The sequence below is a fragment of the Lates calcarifer genome, linkage group LG23, assembly GCF_001640805.2.
Source record: "Lates calcarifer isolate ASB-BC8 linkage group LG23, TLL_Latcal_v3, whole genome shotgun sequence".
Taxonomy (NCBI): domain Eukaryota; kingdom Metazoa; phylum Chordata; class Actinopteri; family Centropomidae; genus Lates; species Lates calcarifer.
Window position 1 is genome coordinate 3932825 of NC_066855.1, and position 12342 is coordinate 3945166.

General features: G+C 38.6%; 1 long non-coding RNA gene across 1 annotated transcript; it reads right to left on the reverse strand.

Moving 5' to 3' along the window:
- Nucleotides 1–1049: 1049 nt before the first annotated feature.
- On the reverse strand, nt 1050–6405 carry LOC127139212 (uncharacterized). Its single transcript, XR_007809226.1, has 5 exons — nt 5557–6405; nt 3266–3329; nt 2647–2723; nt 2036–2090; nt 1050–1371 (listed from the first exon to the last, which is right to left on the reverse strand). It is a non-coding gene; the product is annotated as an uncharacterized LOC127139212 (long non-coding RNA).
- Nucleotides 6406–12342: the final 5937 nt, after the last annotated feature.

A 12342-nucleotide genomic window follows, 5' to 3' on the forward strand; every position in this document is an offset into this window, starting at 1 on the left:
AAAAAAAGTCATAGTATAGTATGGCATCAAAAATCAAAAAAAGTCAGTATGGCATCAAAAATCCAAAAAAGTCATAGTATAGTATGGCATCAAAAAACAAAAAAAGTCTATGGCCAAAAAAGTCATAGTATGGCGTCAAAAAACATGAAAAAAGTCATGGTCATAGTATAGTATGGCATCAAAAATCACCCAAAAAGTCATAGTATTATGGCATCAAAAACATGAAAAAATGTCATAGTATAGTAATCCAAAAAAGTCATAGTATAGTATGGGAAGTCAATCAAAAATGGTCAAAAAAAATCATAGTATAGTATGGCATCAAAAACAAAAAAAGTCATAGTATAGTATGGCGAAAAATGTCATAGTATAGTATCAAAAAAGTCATAGTATAGTACATCAAAAAACACCCAAAAAAGTCAGCAGTACATCATGTCGTCAAAAAAGTCATAGTATAGTATGGCATCAAAAATCACCAAAAAAGTCATAGTATAGTATGGCATCAAAAATGGTCAAAAAAAGTCATAGTATAGTATGGCATCAAAAACTCACCCAAAAAAGTCATAGTATAGTATGGCATCAAAAATCACCCAAAAAAGTCATAGTATAGTATGGCGTCAAAAAACATGAAAAAATGTCATAGTATAGAATAATGTCAAAAATGGTCAAAATAATGTGACAAACAGTCATAGCATACAAAGGCAAAAAAGCTGTACCCCTAACCCTCGACTACAAATATTCAACATTCATCCAATACAATTCATTCAATATTAAACAGAAAATTGGCAAAATATTCAGTGTTCAGAAGTATTTATTTGTAAGGGTAAAATAAGTCAGTGTTGCAGCAGCAAAAATAGATAAATGAATAATGTAAACAAGACAAGATATAAAACAATGTATAACAATATGTAAAAATTATATGCTGATTGTTTTGAAATAGCAGAATACCAAAATGAAATAATGAACACAACATAAGAGAACTGTATTAATCCTGAAGTAAATTCTTTTACCAGACATTACTACAAAACAATAAAGAACAAGAAAGAATAAAGTATATGTAGAAATATTTATACAATGTATAAACGACAGATTTAACATACAAAACATTGTCAGTAAAAATTAGTTGTAATATTGCACACAATAATGGTAGTGTTGATATGAGATGTCCTTCCTGCAGAAAGGGGAGTAGTTATAAAGTTTTAAAATCTAACCTAACCCACAAACACCATGTAGAGGTGCGTGTGCAACTGTAAGATCACCGCTTTAAGATAGTTCCTTTGTCATAAGCAACATGTCATAGTACAATAAGGCATAAAAAATGATTAACATGTGTTCTTGTCTCTGCAGGAGGAGAAGATGACAGCAGCTGAAGACCTGAAGTGGATAAAAGAAAACAAAAGTGTGACAAGGCTGTTATTTGGATAAAAAAAACCTCCACCATCTACTGCTGTCCTGTTGTTCAAGTGAAAACAACTTGTTTTTCTCTACCATCTGTAATGTAGTCATGGACACATTTTCCAAAGACTATTACATCTTAATTAGGCACCTGTGAGGACATTCAACTGCTTATGATACAACTATTTAATTAATAATGTATCACAAGCAGTTAAATGATCACAAAGATGCTTAGTAGACATGTTCTTCTTTGGAAAATGTGCTCATAACTACTTAAACCAGCTCTAACAAGTGTTTCTTTGTGGTCAAATGTCTGTCATTATCTTTGCTGTGAGATAAATTATTTCTCTGTTTTGAAACTGATGTACAAATGATTTTATTATAAAGAAAAATGTCAATTCTCAATTTTAATTTCTTAGACCTATTTTAAAACATTTTGAAAATGTATTTATTTTTAAGGTTTTATACTTAAAAGGTTTTAAATATATATTTGTTATACAGAGACTTTTTGGCAGCTACATAGTAAAAAAAATACAAATTATTACTAATTAAAATTGATAAGTTACAGCAGCTTTCATTTGTTGCTCTTTGTTCCAGACGAGGTTTTAAAGAGTCAGACTGAAAAGAATAAATGAACACTGACCTTCTGGAAATGTCTTCACGTCGGTCTCTTCTCTCTGTGATTTAATGGTTCAATCCTGTGGAGAAAAACACAACAAACATTATATAAAGACACATCAAAATAAAAGCACAGAGTTTCTGGGTGCTGAACTTCAAACTGTCAAAAGATAGAAGTAAAAGACACTAAATCTACAAAGAAATCAGAGTGCAGACTAATCAGAACTAGTCCAAGAGATAAATTTGCTTTCTATACAAAGAAGCAGCTGCTCTGACTGGAGAGCTGACTCCACCAGCTCCTGATATTCACACAGCAGGGAATGGAAATGTTTGTTTTTCCAATCGGTTACAATTGGAACTAAATTTAGTTGATAGAAGCCAAAATAAAGCAAAATGACAGTTTCTAGTGTAACACTGAACTGAATAAGTTCTTCACATTTTTATTATTTACTGTACTAATCAGTAAGACAGACAAAGAGAGTTGGTGTTTAAATTCTTCATTTTCTCTCTTTTTTTAAATAAACTTTAATAATGAGTTATGTCTTTTTGTGACAAACAATTCAGACTTTACTGAACATAAACAGCTTGATATCAGTGCTGTGTTGGATAGCTGATGTAAAGCTGTTTCTGAATTACCTGGAGGCCTCTGTCCTGGTCTCAAAGAACTTCCTCATTGTACGAAGACTCTGCGATTGTGGACAAAGCGGCGACACCTGGAGGAGAGAAATATACAAAGGAAAATTATCAATACAGTATCACCTATTCCTCATCAACAGTTTGACCATGACCATGAAAACACTGATAAATATTCAACATTACAGCTGAACCAGAGCATTTAACAAACGTTAGAGGAGTGTCTCTGAAAATGGGCAGTTAACTGTTACATAAGACAAGAAAAACCATCACATCTTAAACAACAATAATAAATATTTGGGAAAAGTTAACAAAATTATTATCTTTCTATATTAATTGTCATTGGAGGAATCATGTATGTTACTGTGAACTGCATATTAAAATTTTTTAATTATACCTCAGTCCACAGGCAGAAAATTAACTGACAACTATTTTGAGCTTTAAAACTCATTACAACTAGTACTATTTTCTGACAATTTACAGACATGACTAATCAGTTATTATTATATTCAATTAAACCAACTAAATACCAAGGATTTAAACAATAAAGCTGCTACTAACATCAATAATTCAGCTCATCAACACATTTTTTTCAGACTGGGTAAATCTTTAGGACACATACCTGTTTGGTTTGTAAGGTGAGAGCTGGTGTTTCTGTCCAGGCTGCAGCAGCTGAACCAGTCAACCTGGAAAACACAAGTACAACACGTGAAAAACAAATAACCTCTAATTAAATTAAAAATAAAGAATAGTTCACCTCCAAAACCTGAACAGTGTAGAAGAATACAACACTGAAAAGTAAACACAAGAACCTTGACGATCACAGTTTGAGTTTTGAGGTGAATAAATTAATGATGTCACTAGGATATGACTTTATTGATCTCAGAAAAGCAATTTTCAAAATAGTTGTTATAATAATTTCAGTAAAACAGTAAACAGTAACCTCAGCGCCTACACTATGACCTATTCTTGAGGCTAAGCACGGAGTTAAAATCTAGTTTTCAAGCTTATTTTCAACACAAAACTCTGCTCAATTAAGTCTCAAGTCACCACAAACAAACGTCTAATCAATACTATATACAACAGGGGATCAATAGATGGGTATGGGTAGACTGCTACCACAAAGCCATAAAACACAAAATGACGGACATAAAACGGAGTCGCAAAACGATCACAGTGAGATGCTTAACTACCACACTGAAACACAAAATGGCAACAAAGAAACTTTAGATAACCTGAGACCTGTATCACGAGGCAAGTTCGGCATACCTGGGATATCTTTTCGTTATCTGGCTTCACTAAACCTAACAACCACAGTCTTACGACGCTGGTTATCAACTCCTTAAGTCGACCCAGGATTTCCGAGCGCGTTCATGTGAAAGAGACGGAGTTGTTAGTTAAAAGCAGCGTCGTCAGAGCCATGAGTAAAGTACCTACTATGATAGAAGACACGCTGATAGCTGCATGTCGTTTAGGTTCTAGAGACGTCCATAAATGACATACAACAAGGTGACATGTGAACAATATGATCACATGACCACAAAAGAAACACAAGAAATAATTTACAATTATCAAAGTTAGCCTTTTACTTACCGAGTGAACGTTTTTGCTTTTTTGTCTGATGGTGATTTATTCTTAGTTGCTATGAATATGTCCATCTATCCATCCATTATCAATACTATCCGTTAAGGGTTACTCTGAAAAGTGACAGTAATGTCACTCTGTTCAATCAATGAAGATATAATATTAAGTATGTGATCATTTAGTGTGATTAACTCTCTCTCCGTTTGTTAGAAGCTCCACTGTGGACAAAATGGAAAAACTGGAATAAAAACATTCTACCGAGCGATAAAAATATCTATTGATCTTCATTATTTGTCACTTTATTGCAAACTCTGTCCCTGTCAGGATCCTGCAGAAATGATGACACTAGACTTCCAGTGATCTAACTGGTCAGTAGCTCGGCTGTTGACAGGTTTAATCTGATCCTTTGAAGTTAACCAGCCCCGGAGCAGGTTAGCCGTTCAGCATAAGTTACCATAGCGATTTACCCCAATAAGAAGTGAACCACCGTCGTAAGGCTGAAAACTCAAAGTTAAAAGTCAAACCTGAAGTTACCTCGCTAACCGCACAGTACAGCCCCTAGGCCTCATAAGTGGATGTAAAACAGCCAGCTAGAGACGCAAAACGACGAAATACCACCATAAATAGTCACAAAATGATCACATCGACGTGCATAATCCGCCATAAACTGACTTAAAATGAGCATGGCGGAGCACAAAATGATAAAGAAGCAGTAAAATATCTGCAAAAATAACTACAGAGCTGCAAACAGAGTTGTAAACAAAATGTCTCCTAAACAGTTACCACCCTCAACAACTCATGTCAGGGACGCTTTAGTCACAGAAACACAAACACACTTTAACCTACGCAAACAAAACAACAACAAGGGGAAAAGCCCCAAAGACAACCTTGAGAAATAAGGCTAATGCTAACGCTCGACGGCAATGCTAACGCTCGCCACGAATGCTAATGCTAACACCCAGGTGTAAAACAGCCAGAGTACAGAAGCAACATGATATAAAGTGACCACGAATAGCCACAAACCGGTGGTAGAATGACCAGGATGGAACACAAACTGCCCAAAAGACGCAAAATGTTAGCAAAGTGAAAACAAACGCAAAAAAGGATTTAGCCAAACTATCAAGAGACCACTGTCTCATCATCCATCCGCGTTAGATGTCCACAACTCAGTCACAGAAACACAAACACACCCTTATACTCTTACACATGCGACATAAACAACTGAAAACTGAATTAAACGAACATTACATGGTAATGCTAATGCTCGCCACTGATGCTAGCGCACTCCGATAAGGATAATGCTAACGCTAGCCGGTAACTGTGTCTTACCTCCGCGCCGCAGGCTTGTTCAGCGTCCAGTCTCACTCGTGTTCGACAAAAAAAAGCAGCCCCCGAGTTTTTTTAGCACCCGGACCTCTTCATTAACGTATAAAAAGCAGCCCCTGAGTTTTTTTTTAGCACTCGACCCTCTTCATTAACGTGAAAAAAGCAGTCCCAGAGTTTGTTTTAGCATCCAGATCTCGTCAGTAACGACGTTTTCTCTCAGTACTGGCAAACAGAGGAAACGGTTCAACGTTAGTTTAAATCTGTTTTCCGACTTCCGTTTCTCCGCCTCTCTGCGCTCCACCCAGAAGATTGTAGCCAATCACGAGCATGTCGTGACCAATGACGACATACGCCAGCTGACATTGGGAGAAAAACGCTGATTGGCCGGCCAATTCTGGTCCGCCTAGCAACCGTTTCTGATTGGTCTTAAAATACATCCACCGTAAATGCGCCAGACGTATAGATGCATTATTAAAGCTGGATACCGGATCGAAAATGGCGCCTATTCTGTCCTACTAGAGTTGTTCACCTGGCGCATACGTTGAAAAAGTGAAAAGGGTAACACTGTTACTGGCGTGGTTAATTCGAGTTGCGCATTAATTTATCACTGGAGTTTAAGCTGTGTTTTGGACATTTTTTTTTAAATGAGAAAAGTGATCTTCATCACCGCGACCTGCCCCATCCGTGATCTTCTACAATGTTGAGGATTTACCACACTGACACAGTTTAAGCCTCGAATAAATACATAATAAATAAATGTGGTTGCTTTGTTTTCTTGGTTAGATGACAGGTTTAATGAACTCAAGTCACCATAGACTGTATATAAAAAAACACTGCACAGATCACATGAACTGTGTGTGTGCGCGCGTATGTATAGTGTATATATATATATATATATATATATATGTATATATATATATATACACACACACACACACACATACTAAATATTAAAGCTGTGACGAACAATGGGGCATTTTGGGGCAAAGATACATATTGTGCTGACAATGCTGAGTTCAAAAGTCACAGCCTGAACAGACGCAGATTTACGCTGTTTAACACTTCTGCCTCAGTCAATTATTGTTCCCAAAAAAAACAACATAAACCTTGTGGTGTGTGGTAGTACACAGCGTACCGGCTTGCTCAACTGTGAAATGTGGCAGTTGGCCCCATATGACATTAGCCAGCCACTGTAGCATCAATAATGCCTGGAGCCAGCTTATAACAACAGCAGAGCAGATGACGTCTGACCTATATTCCACTCACAAAATCACCTCAAATGTGTACTGTATGTTGGTCTGAGTGAAAACAAAGGCAGACAGGCTGTAATTTCATGTGCCATACAGATAAGGAGTGTATTTCAGAAGCCTTATCTCTGACCTGGTTTTAATTTCCGACTTTTTTTTAATACCACATTACAGTATGATAAGGTGTCATCATCAGCCTGTGTTTCTTGGCGTTTCTATGGTGCTGTGGAGATTATCTGGGCCGCCATGCTCAGCCTGAGAAAACACAGATGTAAGACAGAGAAATAAATAAGAAATTAGGATTATACATTTTTTATTTTTGAGTGGTTCAAGTGCTAAAGAGGAGAGCAAAACCTCAAAATTATAGTGTGTTGCTCTAGTGGCAGACCACTAGATGTCAGGATGGTACACTGAAGGAGCAGGTCAGGCCTACAGAGGATTATGTCCTCAGTTTACAGGGCTGACGTCACTGGTCCTGCAGTGGCAGACCTCCATCCATCCATCCATCCATCCATCTATTCTTTCACTCCTCGCTGCATGTACCAACCTGAAATATTAAGGAGCTTTACGCAAGCCTCATATTTTTCTTTCTTTCTTTCCCTCCAATTTTAAGACACATTCACCCACGCCCCAAACACACCATATCCACTTCTCACACACATGCATACTCACAGACCTCATTTCTCAGCTGCCTGTTTGACAGTGTGTGTGTGTGTGTGTGTGTGCATACAGATCAAATAACAGCAAAGTATGTGTGTGCACCACCTGTCAGGGTATGAGTCACCCAGGGTAGGATACACACAGTCATTGATGGTTAATGAGCTTCATTATTCAGCAACAAAAACCTCTCACGTATCGTTGGACAATGGTGTTACTGTAACAGTGTAAATGTTACAACACTGAGACCATTGTTATCCTCTCGACCTGAAACAATTCAAAATAAGTGTTTAAAGTCGTATTTACAGGGTTTTTGGAGGTCAAATCAGGACACCACCATCCCCACCTCAAATCCCACTGATTTTTAAATTAAATCTGGTTCTTCTTATTTTTTTTATACCCATATATTTTTCTTTTCTACTGCCTCTTTTCTCATTATCTGTCTCATGTGTGCTTCATGTGAACATTAAGATAAAACACCTTTTCTCTGCTGTGTTAAATTGCCAAAAAAATCATTAAAACACATCAAATCAGTCAGAAAAAAGCTTGAAGTGTGTGTAACTGGGCAGGATGGAAGCTCTGTTTGTTTACAGTAATATCACTGTTTTAGCTCTGTTTTGGTTGCTACCAACTTCTGGGGGAAATACCTGGCTCTTAAGATGCTAAATGATGATAAATGTGTCTGTCTGCAAATCAGTGCTGAGACGGTTGCACACTGTGGGTGTACAGAGCTTTTTTTCTTTTTTTTTTGGTTGAAAACAGCTGCCTTGTGTGGCTGAAAGCAACACTATGAGAGTGGTGAGAGTGAACCAGCAGCATAACTTAACAATGAACTGAAACTCACCATAAATCTCTGAAAATGAGAAGAGCTGCAGATCCAGGTGATACAAATGACTAATTTTACACTGGTCACACTTGTCATTTGATTGACTATAGCTGAAAAATGCCACATTTAGACCAAAGGATGTAAGAATAGGATGTTCACCTACTAGGCTAACTGGCAAGCATTAGCATCTGAGCTATGTTAATACCTTCCAGCAGCAGCAGTAGTAATGAGCTTGTAAACAAGAGGATTTTGCTCAAAGTGAAAGAAAGGCCCTAATAATTACTAAATGACCCGACACTGATACATACTGAAACACTTTACATAACACTGGAACAGTCTTTTATAATTCCCAACCACAACCGAGCGCTAATGTGGCCTTTCAAATGACTTAATCTTTAACTGTAACAGTACTATAATGCCTCTCTGCTGTGATATAGGTCAGTGTGTGTTAACCAGCTGTACTGTTGCTGTATAGCACAGGAGACAGATGATTTTAACACACTCTGCAGTCCAGTGTGTCCATTAGGGAGCATGTTGTACTCGGTCACTCTCAATCCCAGAGGACGTCCCACTGATGATGACATATAGTTGCTCAGAGGGTTGCGTCATGCCCGGATTAGTGTGCGGTTAGTTTGTGTGGGTGTGGGTGTGTTCGTGTATTTCTTACACTTATGAGGACCAAACTAGAACTCATATCAGTCAGGGAGGTCTCTAAAATCACATCAATAACATCTGTCTAATCTGTATTTTTTACTGTTTCCTTTATGTGTTATTTCTGTTTTCACCGTCTGTGTCACACTGACTGTCTTTACAAGCACTAAAGATTAGCATCAGGTAGAGATAAAGGTGCCAGGAATGGATGTCGTCATCGAGGATACTCACGAATGTGGTATGACAGTGTGGGTGAGCGTGGATGTTTCTGTTCTCTTGTCTGAACTAAACCATTGTTGGAACCACTTCCTGTGCAGCAGTTTGCAGCTGGACTCTCACACTGAGTAACAGGGGGAGAATTTGAATACGTACACAGAGACAGAGAGACATCCTCACAGCAGTTGGTTTTAGTCACGGTCTCTAACATGTTGGCTGAAATTATGTCTTAACAAATAGTCTCTATCCCTGCCTCCCACTTTTTTTTCTTTTTTTTGGGGGAGGGGGGGCAGACAGGAGAGATCACTGTACCACTCTGGGAAAATCACAGAGGCAACGAGAGGGAGGAGTGGAAGTGGGTTTGCATGAGGGGACAAGTAAGAAATAGAAACATAGAAAGAGGGGAGTGGAAGTGAAAAGAGGGTGTGGAGAGGAGAGAGAGAGGGGGAGGAAGTGGGACAGAAGAGAGGCTGTCAGGCATGCAGCCAGCATGCAGGTCTGATATGAAAAACGATGTCTGCAGCTGCAGCAACAGGCGAACAAGGATGGATCCGGTTCCTGCATCGGAGACACTACATCACATTCCCCACTCACACCTATCTGTACTCGAGTTATGTTCACACACATATGGCCACTGTAAATTATCTGTTGCAACCAGAGGGTTATGTAACAGACCGTCCCTTAAAAATCTCTGAGCAGCATCGTTCAGCAGTAAAATTCAGAGATTAAAACCACACGGCACCTCATTGTTATGCCTCGAACAACAAAGATAAATCACAGTGACAAATCACACAAGAGTTTCCTTGTGTATTACCACAGCGTGCCTCCCCTCAGGGTGCAGGCTCATTTTTCCCAGGTGGATTGACTTGTCAACACATCTGCAGACACTTCTGTTCACATGTACAATCACCTGCAGACACTGTTAAACAAGAAACGTGCAGCATTTTAACGTGTGATGATTATGTCCCTGACATGTTCACTTCAAGATGCACAGTAAAGATAAAGAAACAAAGACTGTTGCTGAGAGGAATGAAAAGATTCTTTCAATGGGTTGCAAATTGCTCTGTGGCATAAAAACATTTCTGGGATTCTGGGTCTCTTCGAATGTAAATGTCAATCTTAAAGGATAAGACTGGAATTATCATATATTTTTAGCCATGCTAGCAACAAAGATGACAGCAGGTACGTCTCTCTGTTACTTCAAACAGAAATATCTAAACAACTATTTGGTGGATTGACGTTAAATTTTGTTCAGACGTTTGTGGTTTCCAGAGGATGAATCCTGCTAACAATGGTCATCCTATTAATTTCCCTTTAGCGCCACCATAAATTTGACATTTGTGGTTTTGAGTGAAATGTCTCATCAGCTATTGGATATGAAATTTGGCATGCGCATCATTCATGCTCTCCTCAGGATGAACAGCCCATTGCTCCTACTGAAGATGCAGCCAAAATCTTAAAAAATGTGCCACAAAAATATAGTTTGTCTTGTTTTTTTTTTTTAAGTATTCTGGAAGGTGGCCATATGATTTTGCTAACTCAAGCCCCTTTTACACTGAAAACCCACAAACACTCACTAACATCTGGATTTTGTCTTCAGTGGGAAAGGGTACAATCAACATTCCTGGGTCAAATGACTGCAGCAGTCAGGGGTATTTATTGGTTCCAGCTCCAATCGGCAGCGATGGCAACATGACATACGGGCACAAATGCTAATTTTCACCCATTTTCTGGTGCAACGACCGGTCACGGACACACTACCAACAAACGTGGAGGCACTGAAAGCTTGTCGTCTAACTTCCCTGGCTCTTTGTCATCTCAGCACTTGGACATCTTTAATTCATTGTGTTTGACCAGACTGAAGTAAAAGATATGAAAGTAACCGCTGTAACATAGTCACCAGCCTTCAAGCTGCTTCCTACTGTTTGCTAACCCTGTTTTCTGACAGGGAACATCAAATGAGAAAACAGTCCTCTGGCAGTGGGAAAGGAGTAAATTGACTATTTTTAAAAGCATTCAAAAAACCTGCATATGCACTAATTTTACTGTAGAAAGCATATTAGACTGCTGAAGTCTTGTAATAGATGTAGCACGTGAGTATTGTTTTAAGTCCGACTTGAAAAAAAGGTGAACCTATCCCTGAAACATTATGGTCAGTAACTACAAACTCTGTTGAGATCAACTGAATTTTATTTAAAATTCTAGCAGATATCTCAAAGTTTCCAATGACACAATTACGCCAGGCTGAATTGGGGAGAAATTGTGTGTGAAATGATGCAGGAGGGATCTAAAAACTTTCCACCGGATAGAGTGGAGCAGCCACAAAGTTTTGTGACTGAATATTTCACAAAGCATAAACCTATAAACAAGCTTTGTGTTGGTCACAATGTATGAAATGTTTACTGTGCACCTTTGAATAAATCCAACACTTCCCTGAAAAATTTTAAAAGTAAAGGGTATCATTAATATATTTTAGCACTTGTTCTACTGCTGCTAACTCTCACATTGCACAATATATTTGTATAAGTAAGCACTGCATGTGTATATACACCTCATTTGCTGTGTTCTTATTTGCACCCTATCTTTCTTTGATGTTCGCTGTCACTGCCTGCTTTGCTGCAACGGCCTGATTCCCCACAGGGATCATTAATGTTTCATCTGATCTAATCGAACCCCTGCTGTCACCACGAGCTGCCTCACAGTCAAGACAACGGAGCGGAGCTGCAGAGCCGGGGTGTAACAGAAAATTATGTTTGATGTAAAGCAGACAGTGCTAAGCTCACACTGGTTTTTTAGAAATTAAACTGAGCGCAAGGGAGGAGCGTGGAAATATTATGTTGTGTCAATTAACCAAGCAGCAGAACAGCTGATGATTAACTGCGAGGCTTTACTGTGCGGAAAAACCACAGAGCAGAACTATGGCAGAAAGGGTTAACAGTCACAGTCGCTGCTCCTCCATCTATGGCTGTGATGTCCTGCAGTGTAACAACCTGCTAATTCACCTGTAAATGTGTTTTATGGCTCTGTGTCTTTTGAAAATCTCTCTCTCCACATTCCAGTCTCTTTGAGCAAAAGAGAAAGAGAAAGAGAGAGATCATGAGCGTGGAGGAGCATCTGTCGCACACACACACAAAGGCGGAGAAGGAGGGTGACATCGAGGGGAGAATATAGAGGGAAGTGAAAAAGATGGAA